At 40.3% G+C, this 21,469-nt stretch overlaps 1 long non-coding RNA gene across 1 annotated transcript; it reads right to left on the minus strand.

Moving 5' to 3' along the window:
• Positions 1-16,324: 16,324 nt before the first annotated feature.
• LOC135037709 (uncharacterized) lies at positions 16,325-19,731 on the minus strand. Its single transcript, XR_010232198.1, has 4 exons — positions 19,534-19,731; positions 19,203-19,224; positions 17,509-18,186; positions 16,325-16,381 (listed from the first exon to the last, which is right to left on the minus strand). It is a non-coding gene; the product is annotated as an uncharacterized LOC135037709 (long non-coding RNA).
• Positions 19,732-21,469: the final 1,738 nt, after the last annotated feature.

Here is a 21,469-nt window from a genome sequence, read left to right on the forward strand (position 1 = left end):
TTACTGTATACTGTATCTTATAATATTCTTCTCTTTTACCCACAGACGACGAGCCAGAATACCATTTTGGTAAATAAATATACTGTACAGTAGCAATAGTTGGTACTGCAATTACAGTATTTTTTTTCTCCAACATTACTTTAAGTCCAACTGATATGACTAACTGTATTTTATCTTTTTACAGTCCGTCGCCAACCAGTGGAGGAGACACCTGGTAATAAAATAGAAATACATAATGCACTGTACTGTATTCTAACTTACTGTAACATGTATAACACTGAGCTGATCATCTTCACACCCTCTGACATAACCTTACAGTACATACTGTACTTTCTCTCCTTTTTCACCCTCTTCACTACACAAATGCATGCTGCGTTTCCTGACTACTGATATAATAGTGTGTAGAGCGTAGCGAGGCACCGTGCCCACCGCGTGGCGAGCGAAGCAAGCATGCAAGGGGCTGCTTTCCGCTCGCCGCCCCTGTCGGGATTGTGTGGTCGGGATTCCGGCATCTGTATTTTGACTGCCGGGATCCCGTCCAGCGGGATTACGTACTGATCTCCAGTCTGAGCCTGCCCTAGGCATAGGCATACTTGCCAAATGCCTAGGGGCACAAGCAGCTTCTGCTGATTAATATGATATGCAGCATGCCTACAGTATATTCTGTGTGTGACTGCGTCTGTATCTGCATACAAAATGCATTACTAATGTGCAGCATTATGTGTATACAGTACTTTGTTGTGTAACATATACTGTAGCAAGGGCACTACTGTGTGGTCTAATGTGAACAAAGAGCAATATGATGTGATGCAATGTGAATAAGTGGGAATACTTTGAGGCGTAATGTGGTACTATCATATGATGTAACGAGAATAAGAGACACTATTGCATGATATGTTGTGAATAAAGTTGCAGTACTGTGTGGCGTCATTTCAGATTGGGGAATTACTGTGTGGCCATGCCCCTTCCCAGCAAGAACATGCACCGTTTTGGGATGCACACCGAATGTGCACACTGTTGCTATTTTAAACATACAGTAGGTTGGAGGAGCACCAAAATGAGGACTGCTATGGTTGAGGGGTGATGGTGCTGGGAAAGGGGTACAGGGTCAGAGGCGGAAATAGCGTCTGTGCAAGAGGGCAGCATCCAAAAACTTGACTAGGGAATCATATTATTTATGGCTGGCTCTGAGTACAGTCCACTATTATTGATAGTACTCCCTACAACACCACCTACAGTACTGTAACCCTCTTTTTTCTGAAGCGGTCATGAAATGTCATGACTGCTAATACATACAGTAAATGTCTACAGTATTTGTACTGTGGTGTTTTATTCCTTTGACAATTTGTTTATGACCTATTGAAGCTAAACTCTTGTACAGTACTTTATATTTTGAATACCAGCAATACAGTATAATACTGTACCTACAGTATACAGTAATAATAGTATAGTATTTGAATGTGACTAAATGTTTTTTTTTCTCCAATATAGTGCCAATGATTTATGGGGGCCCCAGATAGGGGCAAGATAGGTGGGCTGGCCCAGAAGCGGGCAGGCAGCAGTAAGCAAACTTGCTGTGTGGATCTTCTCCGACCTTTCTCCTCATAATTTGCTCTCTGTTTCTGCCTTCAAAAACTTCTGCTAGGCTCACGTGTTCCAGCTCATTGACACAGTTTCGTCATACAGTATTTGACCGGTAATTCTTTCATTTACGGTTTACAATTATTTATATACGTAAATGATGAATGTCCCTGTGCATTGCTCCCTGGCCTGTACAACTTATCCCGGTGTATTTTAAAATGTATACCATCTCTCACTCCATATTTGAGCGCTGCCACGTGCTGGGAGTTCACGGTCGGCGGCCATTTTGTCATGTTGCTAAGCGATCCAGCTCGGTATACCGTAATGTGCATAGACCTCGCTTATCCCGGTGTAATTGAGCTAGGGGATTGTGACGCTCCTTCAGCATTGCCCCCTGGACTGCTGCCACGTGCTGGGAGTTCACGGTCGGTGGCCATTTTGTCAGGTTGCTAAGCGATCCAGCTTGGTATACCGTAATGTGCATAGACCTCGCTTATCCCAATGTAATTGAGCTAGGGGATTGTGACGCTCCTTCAGCATTGCCCCCTGGACTGTGAAATGTATGCCATACTGTATCTCACTACATATCCGAGCGCTGCCACCTGCTGGGAGTTCACGGTCGGCGGCCATTTTGTCAGGTTGCTAAGCGATCCAGCTTGGTATACCGTAATGTGCATAGACCTCGCTTATCCCGGTGTAATTGAGCTAGGGGATTGTGACGCTCCTTCAGCATTGCCCCCTGGACTGTGAAATGTATGCCATACTGTATCTCACTACATATCCGAGCGCTGCCACGTGCTGGGGGTTCACGGTCGGTGGCCATTTTTAGTGTGCATAGAACTCGCTTATCCACATAGGCCCCTGTGTTTTTAACTACTATATTGAGATGCACATTTCTAGGCCTACAGTATTTAATATACAGTAAGCAGCATTGTTGTTAGGCAATAATTGAAGAATTTACATACAGTACTGACATGTACTGTATGTAATGCTTGTACATCATGTCAGTCGACCCTTATGCTGTACACTACTGTAAGTCTCACAGGGCCCATGCACTTCCAAGGAGGGTTATTTACTGTACTGTATCTGTTTCATACAGGAAACTAATTGCAGTCCATAACACTGAAGTGGTATTTTCAGTACTGTACAGTATACAATACTTAAATTTGAACATCAGGTACTGGATAGTAAACATGTACAGTATTAACTTCTATCATAAAACTCTTATGCATTTTCAGATGTGTAAATTTTAGACTACAGTATTCACAAATGTTTTTTCTCCATACAGGAATTATAGTTGGACAACATGCCAGTAACTATCAACAAAACGATGAGCAAGATAATCGCCAACATGAAAAAAGAAAATAAAACCATCAAAGAGATCCATGCATGGCTCAAGGAAAGTGGCATTATAGTCACTTTAGAAACGGTGCGCTATCATGCATTCGAGAGAACAACGCCCAGATTTGTATTTCCTACAAAATGCACATGGTACGTACTGTACACTACTGTAATGTTTAAATGACTTGCTTTATACCATAAACAATTTTTTGGAAATAAAATAAAAACTTCATCAATTGTAACTGTGATTGTGCTGTTCATGAATTCATATTTTTCATACTGTATTGTACTGTAGGAGAGTGCAACAAATTGTGGAGGAACTAACTCGTGAGGATGATGAGCGTACTGCTTTGCAAATAAAACGAATTCTCCATTCCAAGTATGACCTGGACATATCGGCCACCAGCATCAGAAGGATGCGACGGAAAATGGGATGGACCTTTGGCGCAACAAGGTAAAATACTGAAAGCAGTATAAACCATACAGTAAATGCACTGTTAATAATCCCTTGATACGTGATATAACAATGCCATAAATCATTATACAGAGTGTGTACTTTATACTATATACAGTATGTGTGTGTGTATATACTGTATATATTCCATCCCAAAAGAGATACCTACTGTATAGGCACTCAGAGACAGCAATGAAGCATTGCCGGCTTATTGCGATGATTACATACTGTATACTGTGTGTGTGTGTGTGTGTGTGTGTGTGTATGTACAGTATGTATATATATATTACTCTGTATGTACCTTAATGTACTGTATGTACAGTTTAATGTATACAGTAGGTATATAATACAGTATACTGCACATACAGTCTACTGTATATACAGTAATCTGTAAATCTGTAATTTCATAACTGTATCTGATTTCATTATTTTTGGCTCTTCACAGGATATCTCCAATGATAAGAGATGTGAATAAAGAAAAGAGAGTGGAACAGGCACGGCGATGGATTGAGAGTGGTGAAACATTTGATGATGTCATTTTCACAGATGAATCGTCTGTTGCCCTTGAGCGGTTCTCCAGAATGTCATTCAGGAAACGTAACCATATCTCTTTAAAACCACGCCCAAAGCATCCATTGAAAGTCCATGTATGGGGAGGCATATCACGATTAGGAGCTGGTCCCCTATTATTTTTCGAAGGTACAGTACTATACTTTATTCTGTGCCTGTGTTCTGTAAAAATACATGCTGTACTGTAGAGTATGTGTAACTGCACAATAAAAGTTGTTGCTTATTAATGAACAACATTTTTTGATTTCTGTAGGGATCATGGATAAGAAATTTTTCCAAGAAACAATAGTAGAGGAATGTATGGTGCCATTTGTGAATAAATATTACCCAACTCACCATAGGATATTCCAAGACAATGATCCTAAACACTCCGCCTCAGCCAAATTTATGGAAGAGAAAGGTATGAATTGGGAACGCACACCACCAGAGTGAGTATTCTTTCAACAGTGTACAAGTAAAATTTTGGATAGCACTCTAGTACTGTAAAAAAAAAATTTGTTTAATAAACAGTACAATATTGTATGTTTAATTTTCTCTATTTACTGTAATGTCATTAATTTTTTCTATACGCTTTTTTTTAATTTTTATATAGATCACCAGACATGAACCCAATCGAATTAGTGTGGGCTCAATTGAAGAGGTACATTAGGAGTGTTGCAAAGCCAACAACAAAACAGCAACTGGTGGATGGGATAAAGAAATTTTGGCTAGAAGTACTCACACCTGAACATTGTAATAATTATATAAATCACCTGTATAAAGTATTACCTGTTGTAGTCGAAAGAAATGGTCAAGCCACAAATATGTAGTTCTGTACTGTATTTTCTGTTTAAAATTTTAAATTGGTGCATTATTAAAAAAAATTATAAAATTGCCTTTGTCTGATTATTGCATAAACTAATGTAGAATATTATACAGTAGTAATGTTATTGATGTGTATGAACAGTTATTTTCAGTTTTATAAGTCCTGAATAAGAGTACTGTACATTTTGATCAGTGCAGTACATGGAATCGGATGTTGTAATACTTTTTTTTTACATTAATATTGATGTTTTTCCAATAAATATTCAATTTTACAGTATGGTACGGTACAGTACATGAGGGTACCTGTACAGTATGATACGTCATTATGGGGGAGAAATACTGTATCCACTAAATGTACAGTAAAATGTTTTTTTCTTATTACAAACACACAAATGCATCTCAGATGGAAATATGCTATACACAGCAGACAGCTTATGGTGACAGAACTTCCCTACTGTATCCCCACCCATAGTCGTGGTATATTTTAGATTGCCTAATGAGACACTCCTGCAGCATTGCCAATGATTCATGTAAAACCTGTGTGCAAACAGTATCTGTATTGAATGCAAAGTACAGTAAGAGTACAGTATACAGTATTATCAGAGCCAAACCTGACCAACATTATGCCCTAGGCTAGATTTTGGCTGATGCCCTCTTGCACAGATGCTACGTAGTTCCGCCTCTAACCCTGCACCCCTTTCCCAGCACCATCACCCATTTTGGCGCTCCTACCCCCTATAATCTAAATAAGAACAATGTGCACATTTAGTGCCAGCCCAAAACAGTGTACAGTATGTTCTTGCTGGGAAGGGGCATGGTAGCACAATAATACCCGAAGATGAAATGACACAACACAGTACTGCAACTTTATTCACATTATATCATGCAGTGGTGTCTCTTATTCTCATGACATCATATCATAGTACCACATTACTCCTAACAGTAATGCCCCTTATTCACATTACACCCCACCACATTCATCTTTATTTACATTAGACCACAGGTTCTCAAACTCAGTCCTCAGGACCCCACACAGTGCAGGTTTTGCAGGTCTCACAGAATCACAAGTGAAAAAATTAGCTCCACCTACTGTATGGACCTTCTAAAATGTGTCAGTTAGTAATGAATACATCTGTGCACTTGCTGGTTTACCTGCAAAACATGCACTGTGTGGGGTCCTGAGGACCAAGTTTGAGAACCACTGCATTAGACCATGCAGTAGTGCCCTTTCCTTATGTTACACCAGAAAATATTGTAGTACACCTTATACACATACAGTACAGTAATGCCACACATTAGTAATGCATTTCATATTTAAATTTTCTGATTTAATTTCATAGAGCCGCAGTCACTCACAGAATATAGGCATGTACTGTAGCATCTCATTTTATTCAGCAGAAGCTGATTATTCCCGATTGGCTAGTTTGCCGCCTCTGTACAGTATATTACAATAGAAAAAAGTTATAGTGTCAGTGAAAAAAGCACCTCATGACAGATACTGTACACAAGCTCATGTCTAAATACTGTATACTGTAAGCAGTGACATTAAGGGGTACAGTACTGTATATGCAATTGCGGTCGAATTCCGGCAGGAATACGGAAAAAATGGACACGGGATCCCCCATCTTTTTAGAACCAGCACCGGGCTCTGCGCCTGGTCCTGGTGCAAAAAATAAGGGGGACAAAAAAGCGTAGGGGTTCCCCATATTTTTTGAATCAGCACTGGGCTCCACTAGCTGGACAGATAATGCACAGCCGGGGGACACTTTTATACCGGTCCCTGCGGCCATGGAATTAAATACCCAACTAGTCACACCTGGCCGGGGTACCCTGGAGGAGTGGGGGCCCCTTAAATCAAGGGGACCCCCCCTCCAGCCACTCGATTATCTCTATCATCCCTGTGTATTGTAGCTAGGGGATTGTGACGCTCCTTCAGCATTGCCCCGTAGCCTGCAAAATCTGTGCTGTTATTTGCTCCATAGCTGAGTGCCTCCTAGGAGCTAGGAGTCACAGGCGGTAGCCATTTCAATTGAGTCTGCCCTGCTATAGAATTGTATGTGTACATTACCGTACGGTGCATAGAACCTTTACAGTAGAAACTCTCCTGCAGCTTTGGCCTGCTTTACTGTATGTACTGTAAAACTTGTGTTTTGTCAGTTTGCTATGCGACCGAGCCCGGTGTAACGTACTGTAATGTGCATAGACCTCGCTTATCTCTGTGTATTTTGGCTAAGGGATTGTGACGCTCCTTCAGCATCGCCCCGTAGCCTGCACAGCTTATGCCATTTCTCATTCCATACCCGACTGCTGCCTGCCACGAGGTGGGGGTTCAGGAGGTGGGGGTTCATGGGTAGTGGTCATTTTGACAGTGTGCTATGCGATTGAGTCCGGTGTACGTAATACTGTATGCAATCCTACAGTAGCTTATCCCTATCTCCCCTGTGTATTTTGGTTAGGGGATTGTGACGCTCCTTCAGCATTGCCCCATAACCTGCACAAGGGTTCAGGGGCGGCGGCCATTTTGCCAGTGTGCTACAGTATGTGATCGAGTCCGGTGTACCATAATGTGCATACTGTGTATTTTAGCTAGGGGATTGTGACGCTCCTTCAGCATTGCCCCATAGTCTGTACAATCTGGACTATTACTTGCTCCGTAGCCTAGGGCCTCTGTGGGGCAAGGAGTCATAGGTGGTAGCCATTTCTATTCAGTCTGCCCAGCTACAGAATTGTATGTGTACTGTACGGAGCATAGAACCTTAACCTGCATAGAACCTGCACATTATGGTACACCGGACTCGATCGCATAGAACCGCTCATGCAGCTTTGCCCTGGTTTATGTGAATAAAAAAAATAATAAAGTGTCTGAAAAAAACTAACATGCATTCGTACTTAAGGAATCGAACCCTGGACTCTGAGTATAGGAAGCAAAACACTTCACCACTTCGCCGCAGACAAATGTATAAATCCGTTGGTTTTGATTATGCTGTAATGGCTACGGGATTAGGACGATAACATACTGTACAAAATTCCTAATCTTGAGAGGCAATAGTGAACTTGTAACACACATCCATTTGCGACAGTGTACACTACTGGTTTTACAGTACTGTATGTTTTGTCTGCGGGACTTGGACGCTCACATACAGTATTCATAAAGTATTGTAGATGGATCATATACTGTATGCTGTACTATTTGCGTCGGTGTCGTATATACAGTACTGTATTAAATAATGCAGCGTAATGAGTATTTACTGTATGCAGCGTAATGAGACGCCTTAGTAAAGTAGTCCTTATTATGTATTTCAGTATTGTATTTTACGGGAGACCACATGCATGCGCAGTGGTGATTGTAAAAAGCGACATCTGGTGGCTGATCACAGGTATTACACGTAAAGGTAACGCCAAACGCCATGTCTGCCTCCGTGCGATTAGGTACGCCTCTCTGTGACTAGGCGCGCCTCCCTACGCTGCATACGCTCTATCGGGACAAACGCCTCAGCCACTCAAGATAAAGGTGGCTACATCTGTACTATCCCAAAATGTATCACTAAGGTGACAGAAGTTGATTTCGGAGCATCATTTTTGAACAGGAGCTTCAACTGTTTTGTGGCATATGAGAAATTCCCTAAACCCCGGACCTGTCGATTTTGGTCAAAAATGAAAATTTCAAAAGTGCCCCAATTTCTGCTTTAAACTTTAGGTACTATCCCAGAATGTATCACTAAGGTGACAGAAGTTGATTTCGGAGCATCATTTTTGAACAGGAGCTTCAACCGTTTTGTGGCATATGAGAAATTCCCTAAGCCCCGGACCTGTCGATTTTGGTCAAAAATGAAAATGTTAAAAGTGCCCCAATTTCAGCTTTAAACTTTAGGTACTATCCTAAAATGTATCACTAAGGTGACAGAAGTTGATTTCGGAGCATTATTTTTGAACAGGAGCTTCAACCGTTTTGTGGCATATGATAAATTCCCTAAGCCCCAGACCTGTCGATTTTGGTCAAAAATGAAAACTTCAAAAGTGCCCCAATTTCTGCTTTAAACTTTAGGTACTATCCCAAAATGTATCACTAAGGTGACAGAAGTTGATTTCGGAGCATTATTTTTGAACAGGAGCTTCAACCGTTTTGTGGCATATGAGAAATTCCCTAAGCCCCGGACCTGTCGATTTTGGTCAAAAATGAAAATTTCAAAAGTGCCCCAATTTCAGCTTTAAACTTTAGGTACTATCCCAAAATGTATCACTAAGGTGACAGAAGTTGATTTCGGAGCATTATTTTTGAACAGGAGCTTCAACCGTTTTGTGGCATATGAGAAATTCCCTAAGCCCGGACCTGTCGATTTTGGTCAAAAATGAAAATTTCAAATGTGCCCCAATTTCTGCTTTAAACTTTAGGTACTATCCCAAAATGTATCACTAAGGTGACAGAAGTTGATTTCGGAGCATCATTTTTGAACAGGAGCTTCAACCGTTTTGTGGCATATGATAAATTCCCTAAGCCCCGGACCTGTCGATTTTGGTCAAAAATGAAAACTTCAAAAGTGCCCCAATTTCTGCTTTAAACTTTAGGTACTATCCCAAAATGAATCACTAAGGTGACAGATGTTGATTTCGGAGCATCATTTTTGAACAGGAGCTTCAACCGTTTTGTGGCATATGAGAAATTCCCTAAGCCCCGGACCTGTCGATTTTGGTCAAAAATGAAAATTTCAAAAGTGCCCCAATTTCAGCTTTAAACTTTAGGTACTATCCCAAAATGTATCACTAAGGTGACAGAAGTTGATTTCGGAGCATTATTTTTGAACAGGAGCTTCAACCGTTTTGTGGCATATGAGAAATTCCCTAAGCCCGGACCTGTCGATTTTGGTCAAAAATGAAAATTTCAAATGTGCCCCAATTTCTGCTTTAAACTTTAGGTACTATCCCAAAATGTATCACTAAGGTGACAGAAGTTGATTTCGGAGCATCATTTTTGAACAGGAGCTTCAACCGTTTTGTGGCATATGAGAAATTCCCTAAGCCCCGGACCTGTCGATTTTGGTCAAAAATGAAAACTTCAAAAGTGCCCCAATTTCTGCTTTAAACTTTAGGTACTATCCCAAAATGAATCACTAAGGTGACAGATGTTGATTTCGGAGCATCATTTTTGAACAGGAGCTTCAAACGTTTTGTGGCATATGAGAAATTCCCTAAGCCCCGGACCTGTCGATTTTGGTCAAAAATGAAAATATCAAAAGTGCCCCAATTTCTGCTTTAAACTTTAGGTACTATCCCAAAATGTATCACTAAGGTGACAGAAGTTGATTTCGGTACATCATTTTTGAACAGGAGCTTCAACTGTTTTGTGGCATATGAGAAATTCCATAAGCCCCGGACCTGTCGATTTTGTTCAAAAATGAAAATTTCAAAAGTGCCCCAATTTCTGCTTTAAACTTTAGGTACTATCCCAGAATGTATCACTAAGGTGACAGAAGTTGATTTCGGAGCATTATTTTTGAACAGGAGCTTCAACCGTTTTGTGGAATATGAGAAATTCCCTAAGCCCCGGACCTTTCGATTTTGGTCAAAAATGAAAATTTCAAAAGTGCCCCAATTTCTGCTTTAAACTTTAGGTACTATCCCAAAATGTATCACTAAGGTGACAGAAGTTGATTTCGGAGCATTATTTTTGAACAGGAGCTTCAACCGTTTTGTGGCATATGAGAAATTCCCTAAGCCCGGACCTGTCGATTCTGGTCAAAAATGAAAATTTGAAATGTGCCCCAATTTCTGCTTTAAACTTTAGGTACTATCCCAAAATGTATCACTAAGGTGACAGAAGTTGATTTCGGAGCATCATTTTTGAACAGGAGCTTCAACCGTTTTGTGGCATATGAGAAATTCCCTAAGCCCCGGACCTGTCGATTTTGGTCAAAAATGAAAATGTCAAAAGTACCCCAATTTCTGCTTTAAACTTTAGGTACTATCACAAAATGTATCACTAAGGTGACAGAAGTTGATTTCGGAGCATTATTTTTGAACAGGAGCTTCAACCGTTTTGTGGCATATGAGAAATTCCCTAAGCCCCGGACCTGTCGATTTTGGTCAAAAATGAAAATTTCAAAAGTGCCCCAATTTCAGCTTTAAACTTTAGGTACTATCCTAAAATGTATCACTAAGGTGACAGAAGTTGATTTCGGAGCATCATTTTTGAACAGGAGCTTCAAACGTTTTGTGGCATATGAGAAATTCCCTAAGCCCCGGACCTGTCGATTTTGGTCAAAAATGAAAATATCAAAAGTGCCCCAATTTCTGCTTTAAACTTTAGGTACTATCCTAAAATGTATCACTAAGGTGACAGAAGTTGATTTCGGAGCATCATTTTTGAACAGGAGCTTCAACCGTTTTGTGGCATATGAGAAATTCCCTAAGCCCCGGACCAGTCGATTTTGGTCAAAAATGAAAATTTCAAAAGTGCCCCAATTTCTGCTTTAAACTTTAGGTACTATCCCAGAATGTATCACTAAGGTGACAGAAGTTGATTTCGGAGCATCATTTTTGAACAGGAGCTTCAACCGTTTTGTGGCATATGAGAAATTCCCTAAGCCCCGGACCTGTCGATTTTGGTCAAAAATGAAAACTTCAAAAGTGCCCCAATTTCTGCTTTAAACTTTAGGTACTATCCCAAAATGTATCACTAAGGTGACAGAAGTTGATTTCGGAGCATCATTTTTGAACAGGAGCTTCAACCGTTTTGTGGCATATGAGAAATTCCCTAAGCCCCGGACCTGTCGATTTTGGTCAAAAATGAAAATTTCAAAAGTGCCCCAATTTCAGCTTTAAACTTTAGGTACTATCCTAAAATGTATCACTAAGGTGACAGAAGTTGATTTCGGAGCATTATTTTTGAACAGGAGCTTCGACCGTTTTGTGGCATATGAGAAATTCCCTAAGCCCCGGACCTGTCGATTTTGGTCAAAAATGAAAACTTCAAAAGTGCACCAATTTCTGCTTTAAACTTTAGGTACTATCCCAAAATGTATCACTAAGGTGACAGAAGTTGATTTCGGAGCATCATTTTTGAACAGGAGCTTTAACTGTTTTGTGGCATATGAGAAATTCCCTAAGCCCCGGACCTGTTGATTTTGGTCAAAAATGAAAATTTCAAAAGTGCCCCAATTTCTGCTTTAAACTTTAGGTACTATCCCAGAATGTATCACTAAGGTGACAGAAGTTGATTTCGGAGCATCATTTTTGAACAGGAGCTTCAACCGTTTTGTGGCATATGAGAAATTCCCTAAGCCCCGGACCTGTCGATTTTGGTCAAAAATGAAAATTTCAAAAGTGCCCCAATTTTAGCTTTAAACTTTAGGTACTATCCTAAAATGTATCACTAAGGTGACAGAAGTTGATTTCGGAGCATCATTTTTGAACAGGAGCTTCAAACGTTTTGTGGCATATGAGAAATTCCCTAAGCCCCGGACCTGTCGATTTTGGTCAAAAATGAAAATATCAAAAGTGCCCCAATTTCTGCTTTAAACTTTAGGTACTATCCCAAAATGTATCACTAAGGTGACAGAAGTTGATTTCGGAGCATCATTTTTGAACAGGAGCTTCAACCGTTTTGTGGCATATGAGAAATTCCCTAAGCCCCGGACCTGTCGATTTTGGTCAAAAATGAAAATTTCAAAAGTGCCCCAATTTCAGCTTTAAACTTTAGGTACTATCCTAAAATGTATCACTAAGGTGACAGAAGTTGATTTCGGAGCATTATTTTTGAACAGGAGCTTCAACCGTTTTGTGGCATATGAGAAATTCCCTAAGCCCCGGACCTGTCGATTTTGGTCAAAAATGAAAACTTCAAAAGTGCCCCAATTTCTGCTTTAAACTTTAGGTACTATCCTAAAATGTATCACTAAGGTGACAGAAGTTGATTTCGGAGCATCATTTTTGAACAGGAGCTTCAACCGTTTTGTGGCATATGAGAAATTCCCTAAGCCCCGGACCTGTCGATTTTGGTCAAAAATGAAAACTTCAAAAGTGCCCCAATTTCTGCTTTAAACTTTAGGTACTATCCCAAAATGTATCACTAAGGTGACAGAAGTTGATTTCGGAGCATCATTTTTGAACAGGAGCTTCAACCGTTTTGTGGCATATGAGAAATTCCCTAAGCCCCGGACCTGTCGATTTTGGTCAAAAATGAAAATTTCAAAAGTGCCCCAATTTTAGCTTTAAACTTTAGGTACTATCCTAAAATGTATCACTAAGGTGACAGAAGTTGATTTCGGAGCATCATTTTTGAACAGGAGCTTCAACCGTTTTGTGGCATATGAGAAATTCCCTAAGCCCCGGACCTGTCGATTTTGGTCAAAAATGAAAATTTCAAAAGTGCCCCAATTTCAGCTTTAAACTTTAGGTACTATCCTAAAATGTATCACTAAGGTGACAGAAGTTGATTTCGGAGCATTATTTTTGTACAGGAGCTTCAACCGTTTTGTGGCATATGAGAAATTCCCTAAGCCCCGGACCTGTCGATTTTGGTCAAAAATGAAAACTTCAAAAGTGCCCCAATTTCTGCTTTAAACTTTAGGTACTATCCCAAAATGTATCACTAAGGTGACAGAAGTTGATTTCGGAGCATCATTTTTGAGCAGGAGCTTCAACCGTTTTGTGGCATATGAGAAATTCCCTAAGCCCCGGACCTGTCGATTTTGGTCAAAAATGAAAATGTCAAAAGTACCCCAATTTCTGCTTTAAACTTTAGGTACTATCACAAAATGTATCACTAAGGTGACAGAAGTTGATTTCGGAGCATTATTTTTGAACAGGAGCTTCAACCGTTTTGTGGCATATGAGAAATTCCCTAAGCCCCGGACCTGTCGATTTTGGTCAAAAATGAAAATTTCAAAAGTGCCCCAATTTCAGCTTTAAACTTTAGGTACTATCCTAAAATGTATCACTAAGGTGACAGAAGTTGATTTCGGAGCATCATTTTTGAACAGGAGCTTCAAACGTTTTGTGGCATATGAGAAATTCCCTAAGCCCCGGACCTGTCGATTTTGGTCAAAAATGAAAATATCAAAAGTGCCCCAATTTCTGCTTTAAACTTTAGGTACTATCCTAAAATGTATCACTAAGGTGACAGAAGTTGATTTCGGAGCATCATTTTTGAACAGGAGCTTCAACCGTTTTGTGGCATATGAGAAATTCCCTAAGCCCAGGACCTGTCGATTTTGGTCAAAAATGAAAACTTCAAAAGTGCCCCAATTTCTGCTTTAAACTTTAGGTACTATCCCAAAATGTATCACTAAGGTGACAGAAGTTGATTTCGGAGCATTATTTTTGAACAGGAGCTTCAACCGTTTTGTGGCATATGAGAAATTCCCTAAGCCCCGGACCTGTCGATTTTGGTCAAAAATGAAAATGTCAAAAGTACCCCAATTTCAGCTTTAAACTTTAGGTACTATCCCAAAATGTATCACTAAGGTGACAGAAGTTGATTTCGGAGCATTATATTTGAACAGGAGCTTCAACCGTTTTGTGGCATATGAGAAATTCCCTAAGCCCGTACCTGTCGATTTTGGTCAAAAATGAAAATTTCAAATGTGCCCCAATTTCTGCTTTAAACTTTAGGTACTATCCCAAAATGTATCACTAAGGTGACAGAAGTTGATTTCGGAGCATCATTTTTGAACAGGAGCTTCAACCGTTTTGTAGCATATGAGAAATTCCCTACGCCCCGGACCTGTCGATTTTGGTCAAAAATGAAAATTTCAAAAGTGCCCCAATTTCAGCTTTAAACTTTAGGTACTATCCCAAAATGTATCACTAAGGTGACAGAAGTTGATTTCGGAGCATTATTTTTGAACAGGAGCTTCAACCGTTTTGTGGCATATGAGAAATTCCCTAAGCCCGGACCTGTTGATTTTGGTCAAAAATGAAAATTTCAAATGTGCCCCAATTTCTGCTTTAAACTTTAGGTACTATCCCAAAATGTATCACTAAGGTGACAGAAGTTGATTTCGGAGCATCATTTTTGAACAGGAGCTTCAACCGTTTTGTGGCATATGAGAAATTCCCTAAGCCCCGGACCTGTCGATTTTGGTCAAAAATGAAAACTTCAAAAGTGCCCCAATTTCTGCTTTAAACTTTAGGTACTATCCCAAAATGAATCACTAAGGTGACAGATGTTGATTTCGGAGCATCATTTTTGAACAGGAGCTTCAAACGTTTTGTGGCATATGAGAAATTCCCTAAGCCCCGGACCTGTCGATTTTGGTCAAAAATGAAAATATCAAAAGTGCCCCAATTTCTGCTTTAAACTTTAGGTACTATCCCAAAATGTATCACTAAGGTGACAGAAGTTGATTTCGGAGCATCATTTTTGAACAGGAGCTTCAACTGTTTTGTGGCATATGAGAAATTCCCTAAGCCCCGGACCTGTCGATTTTGGTCAAAAATGAAAATTTCAAAAGTGCCCCAATTTCTGCTTTAAACTTTAGGTACTATCCCAGAATGTATCACTAAGGTGACAGAAGTTGATTTCGGAGCATCATTTTTGAACAGGAGCTTCAACCGTTTTGTGGCATATGAGAAATTCCCTAAGCCCCGGACCTGTCGATTTTGGTCAAAAATGAAAATTTCAAAAGTGCCCCAATTTCAGCTTTAAACTTTAGGTACTATCCTAAAATGTATCACTAAGGTGACAGAAGTTGATTTCGGAGCATCATTTTTGAACAGGAGCTTCAACCGTTTTGTGGCATATGAGAAATTCCCTAAGCCCCGAACCTGTCGATTTTGGTCAAAAATGAAGGCCCTCATTCCGAGTTGATCGCTAAGTTTTTCGGTCGCACAACATATTCGCAAAGTTGCGTTAATGTAGTAAATATGCGAACCTCCGCCTCCAACGTATTTTTGCACATTCGTACGCAGTATTACACAAAGTGGGCGTACGCCAAATGACATCGCAGTAATGCGAAACCATCGCAGCATTGCGAATCCATCGCAATAACACATACTTAATCGTAAAAATACTAAGTTTTAGTAGATTTACACATTTTACCGTAAAAGTGCACACTTTTAAGGAAAAACGCTCAAAAATGTTTTTTTAAAGCTATTAAGTGAAATTACACCATTCCTTTTAAAGTCAACAAGCCCTTTTCAATAACGAATCCAATTAGTGTAATGATTGATAATGTTCCTAAACAATTAAGTCTGCAAAACAAACCAGATTAACACTTTGTTGCCATAATTGCCCATCAACATGTAAAAGTGTATATATATATATTTTTTTTCCTTTGTTTGTTTTTAAAGGTGTTGTTTGTGAATGAAGGTGTTTACATGTTTCTTAACACAATAATCTCCTGTTTTTTTTTTGTTAATAATCTAACGTAAGATGTGTGTAATGTTTTTTGCAAACAATTTCTGCCTGCCAATCAGCTGATCCTTTTTTGCATTAATAAACACAACACCCGGTTAACTTTAATCAACTTTTTTTATTTTATTTTTTAAAATAAATCAGTTTTTTTTTTCTTAAAATAAACAAAATCATGCAAATTTTTGCAAATTTTGCAACACAATGCATTAATCCTTGCAGGTATTGGCGCATGGTGTAAAGAATGCCTCCAAAACTTGTAGGATCTCCAACTGCAACATCTGAAATTAAGATGCAACACAAACATTAATAACTTAATTACATTACTTATTATCCAAGCAAGGCGCAAAGCACACTTAAATGCAGGCATGTCCAAACTGCTGGACTCCAGCTGTTGTGAAACTACATATACCAGCATGCCTTGACACAGTTTTGTGGTCAGGGAATGCCAAAGCTGTGTCAGGGCATGCTGGGATGTGTAGTTTCTCAACAGTTGTAGGGCCGCAGTTTGGACAGGCCTGCTTTAATGGCAAAGTTACTACATCCTGCCTGTTTTATGGTACAATCATTAGCAGAACAACACACAAGCCTGCTCAGCCTTTTTTTAAGATTTTCAAGTGTTCCAGACCATGGGTTACATTTACTACTATGTGAGTTATATTTAAGATGGAACGTTGCCCATAGCAAACAAGCAAAAATATGAATATTATATTGTAGAAGTGGTTCCCAATTTTTAAAGTATAATCTTATTGGTTGCTATGGCCGACATCCCATGTTAAAGATAACTACCATCTTCGTCAATGTTACACCATGTTGGCATTCATTCCCATTTGGTTTTTTTTTTTTTTTTTTAGGGTGTTGGTCCTGCATCATCACACTGCATATCAACATCTTCAGAAGGACAACATATCCTAGCATGCCCACACTCCATGAAAGCTGCCCTTACTAAATAAGGTCAAACAGGTTTGACTTTATCCAATAATCATTTTGTGAGTGTAACTTTCACACCACAAATCATTGGGTCGTTAGGCTGCCTAACAAAGTGAAGCATGTGATTTGTAAGTGTAAATATTAAGAATACACAGGCACAAGTGTAAAAGAACAACAACATACTAAACTCCACTCAGGTCTAACTGTTTCCCAGAAAACCTAACACATATAAACCCTGTTGTCCTGCCAACCCTGTTGACCTAATGAGTGTCGACCTAGAGTGGACACACAAAACATGGCACACATAAACACTGGACATATAATGACACTCAAATAAATGTAAATGCAACATGTACACCATGAAGAAAAACACAATTAATTTTCCTTGGTACAAGAATTCCAACAGTACAACACTGCATGTTTTGTCATTGTAAGTGTAAGTAGGTAATCATTTTTAACAAAATGTTAAAACACTTACTTTCCTCGGCAACATGAAGACTCCCTGAACTGTCTTCAGGGGCTTCCTCTGCCCATTCACTGGGTGGGGATGGCGGCTGGATGGGGGAAGGCGGCTGGATGGGGGAAGGAGGAGGGATTGGGGAAGGAGGCTGGATGGGGGAAGGAGGCTGGATGGGGGAAGGAGGCTGGATGGGGGAAGGAGGCTGGATGGGGGAAGGAGGTTGGATTGGGGATGTAATTTCAGAGGGTGGGTCTGATTGAGAGGGCGAGGGGGGCGGTGAAAATGTTAGGCCAATAGAGGGTGAGGGGGGCTGAGAAGGTGAGTTGGAAGTAGAAGGAGAAGGGGTATGGGAAGGAGGAGAAGGGGTCACAGAAAGAGAAGGAGAGGTTGGCTGAGAAGGGGAGTGGAAAGTGGAGTGGGCCTGGGAAGCTGAGGGGGCCTGGGAAGCTGAGGGGGCCTGGGAAGCTGAGGGTGACTGGGAAGCTGAGGTGGATTGTGAAGCTGAGGGTGATTGGGAAGCTGAGGGGGATTGGGAAGCTGAGGGGGAGTGAGAAGGGGAGGGGGAGTGAGAAGGGGAGGGGGAGTGAGAAGGGGAGGGGGAGTGAGAAGGGGAGGGGGACTGGGAAGTGGAGGGGGAGTGAGAAGGGGAAGGGTGCTGAGCTGGTGCATCATGTGGTGCTTGCCGTTGTGGTCGTCCTAGAATGATTGGTAAAATATATTTCAATTTGCATGTTAAATTACATACTAATCAATTGTAATTTTCACTGTTCGGTTCCATGTAAAAGAAAGTTTTTGTAAGAATTTTTAAAAAATTATTATTCAAACCTCTTCATGTTGCCCACTGCAAACAAAATTATGAAATTTAAAAATTTTGTCGGTCATTCCTGTATCTATTCCATTGAGACATATTGATTTGTCTAGCCAACATCACCAGATCACTATTCAAGCTACCTTATTATATAGACAGCACTGATCAAGTTTTTTGGTACAGTTTCCTGCCTGGTTACTAATTATGTAAAACATGCACTTGTTTAGGGACACTTTGCTACAGTCAGTAATGTTTGCCCTAACCACACACACTGTCCTATTTTTTCAAAATGTTCACTCAGTGTTGCAATTAGCCTACCACTTAGTGAAATTTTGCACTATTTATGCTAATAATCTTATGTAATGTTACTTACTGCGTGCATGCATAGTGCGGATTTGCTGGCGGATCTCCGCCAACAGCTCTGGAGTCCTCCTTCGGAGATCACTCCATCTCCGCTCTAACTGGATGATGGTCCGCCTGCTGCGGACGCGAGACCGCAGCAGGCGACGGACCTCCGCGTAGGCCTCGCGCTTAACACGATTGGGGATGAATCGCCCAACGCGGCCTACGCGGCGGTCCATCACCGCAACCAGGACGCGGAGCTCCCGCCTGGTGAAAGGTGCCGCACGCATCATGGCAATGGCGTTTTCCTTATTTGGGCATATATTTATAATGTCTGTTAGCATGTGATTGGTCCACAATCTATGCTGTCATATGTCATTTATAATAACTTTATTGATCTTTGCAATGCTGTGAAGAGCAGAGTGTTATTTCGCACGAGCGGAACTACGCATTCGCATAAGCAAATTTTAAGCAAAACACAACCATAAAATTTAAAACAAAAAAACACAGACACAGACACACACAGTTTTAGATCAATTTATAAACATATCTGAGTACTCACCTCAGTTTGTGTGGTCTTTCAGCTGGACATTCACAAAGTGGCCAACATTCAGTTTCATTTGTTTGTGTTTTTGTTTAAATAATCATGATGTTAGAATAGTAAAAAAATAAGGACACTATTTAGCAACATCACAGTATTGTTTGACACAAAATTAAATTGTCAGCTTAACGTGTTATTGTTTTTTGAAGATTAAAAAAAAAACAGATTCAAACACACAAAAAGCATTACACAATGACCTTACAATAGCAAACACAATTTCTACATTTAAATACAAAATGATGCATACTGTGCTTTTATTTTGGTAACAATAGAGTAAAAAAAAACACTATACCTGAAAAATTCAGCAACAATGCTTGCCCTGACTTGGCTCCCCCTCCTTGTAACACTCCCCCCACCGAAGTGTCGGACAACCCCTGGCTCCTCATCAGGCAATTCCTCTGTCTGAGGAAGCTCTACGCTACTCCTTACCGCGATATTGTGGAGTATAGCGCACAGGACCACTATTTTACTTGCCATCTCCGGCGAATACATGATGTCGCCACCAGTGCGGTGGAGCACACGAAACCGCCCTTTAAGGACCCCAATTGTGCGCTCCACCAGCTGCCTAGTGGCAGTAAGCGCGGAGTTAAATGCCGTCTGTGGTCCTGGCCTGGGATTACGGTAAGGAGTCATGAGCCAGGGGGTGCAAGGATATCCACGGTCTCCTGTTTGAGGAAAAAAAAAATTAGAAATAGTCAATATTGAAAAATATACAAAATTTTGAACAAAATATGTGCAACAACTCACCCAATAACCACATGTCTGCTCGTTGACTTGATCTTAATCTGTGCCATATCCCTGATTGTCTAATGACATACGCATCATGGGAACTTCCAGTAAACTTTGCGTTCAGGGAAAGGATCTGGAGGGATGGCCCACAAACAACCATTACATTCAGAGAATGAAACAGTTTCCTGTTTCTATAAATTTCTTCATTATGTTTTGGTGGCTGAATAGCTACATGTGTGCCATCCACAACCCCAATAACATGTGGGAAGCGACTACCACCTTCCGCAAATTGCCGCTTCACCACATCTAGGGCACCAACATCCAAAGGCATAGCAATAAATTGCTTCACACGCTTGAGGAAAGCCTGGCAGACACGCCGCAGGACCTTACTGAACTGGCCCTGCGACATGCCAACCAGGTCTCCAACCACATGCTGGTAAGACCCTGTTGCCAAAAAATGTAACACAGCAAGGAATTGTGTCAATGGTGGTATTGCTGTAGGATACCGAATTTCAGACTCCAGATCACTCTCTATTATGGAGAGAGTGTCTAGGATTAGATGTGGTGGCTGCCTGTATCTACGTACAACCACATCATCTGGCATCCCAAAAAGTAGGACACGGGGTCGGAAAATTGGTGGCCTAGCACGCCTCCGTTGCCTTGGTTGATGAGGAGCCGGTTGTGGTTGTGGGGCTGGCGGTTGGGGTGGGAGTGCTGGCGTGGGTTGGGGAGGTAGGGCTTCTGCTGCGATAAATATAGACATCACACACTTTTATAAAAACAAAAAAAAAAATTGAATAAGACAAAAACAAAGTCCAAAAAATATGCAAACAAAAAATTATTACAAAAAGGGTGTGTCAACTTACTGCAGGAGCGTAAGACATTTTTTCTGGGTTCAATTCAGGACCAAAAAGAATATTATAAAAAAAAAATTATAATGAAAGCTACATATGTTAAATTGTAATTGTTAAAAATACTATTATTTAAAAAAACAGAACATCAAACACATCACAAACAACTACTACAAAATTAAGAATAATTGGTTAAAAAAATTTTTAATTAAAAAAATAAAAAGTTAGCCCTTTAGTAGCTAGCCCAGCCAAGAACAACACTACTTTGCTGATCAATCCCGGTACAAAACATAACATTTATTATCAAGATGGAAAACAAACATAATCAAAACACTTTGAACAAACACAAACAGGCACCAACACAGGCCCAGGGAACTTACCTGATCCAAAATAAAGAAAGGAACTCTTTGTGTTATACAGCACACCAAATAAACAAAATCAACTAGGGTTACGTCACCCAAAAAAAACTCCTACAAGAGAGCAAATATGACAGTCAAAAACAACATACAGACCAATAAACAAAACAGGCACCAACACAGGCCCAGGGAACTTACCTGATCCAAAATAAAGAAAGGAACTCTTTGTGTTATACAGCACACCAAATAAACAAAATCAACTAGGGTTACGTCACCCAAAAAAAAACTCCTA

Source organism: Pseudophryne corroboree, unplaced genomic scaffold (genome assembly GCF_028390025.1).
Source record: "Pseudophryne corroboree isolate aPseCor3 unplaced genomic scaffold, aPseCor3.hap2 scaffold_684, whole genome shotgun sequence".
Lineage (NCBI taxonomy): Eukaryota > Metazoa > Chordata > Amphibia > Anura > Myobatrachidae > Pseudophryne > Pseudophryne corroboree.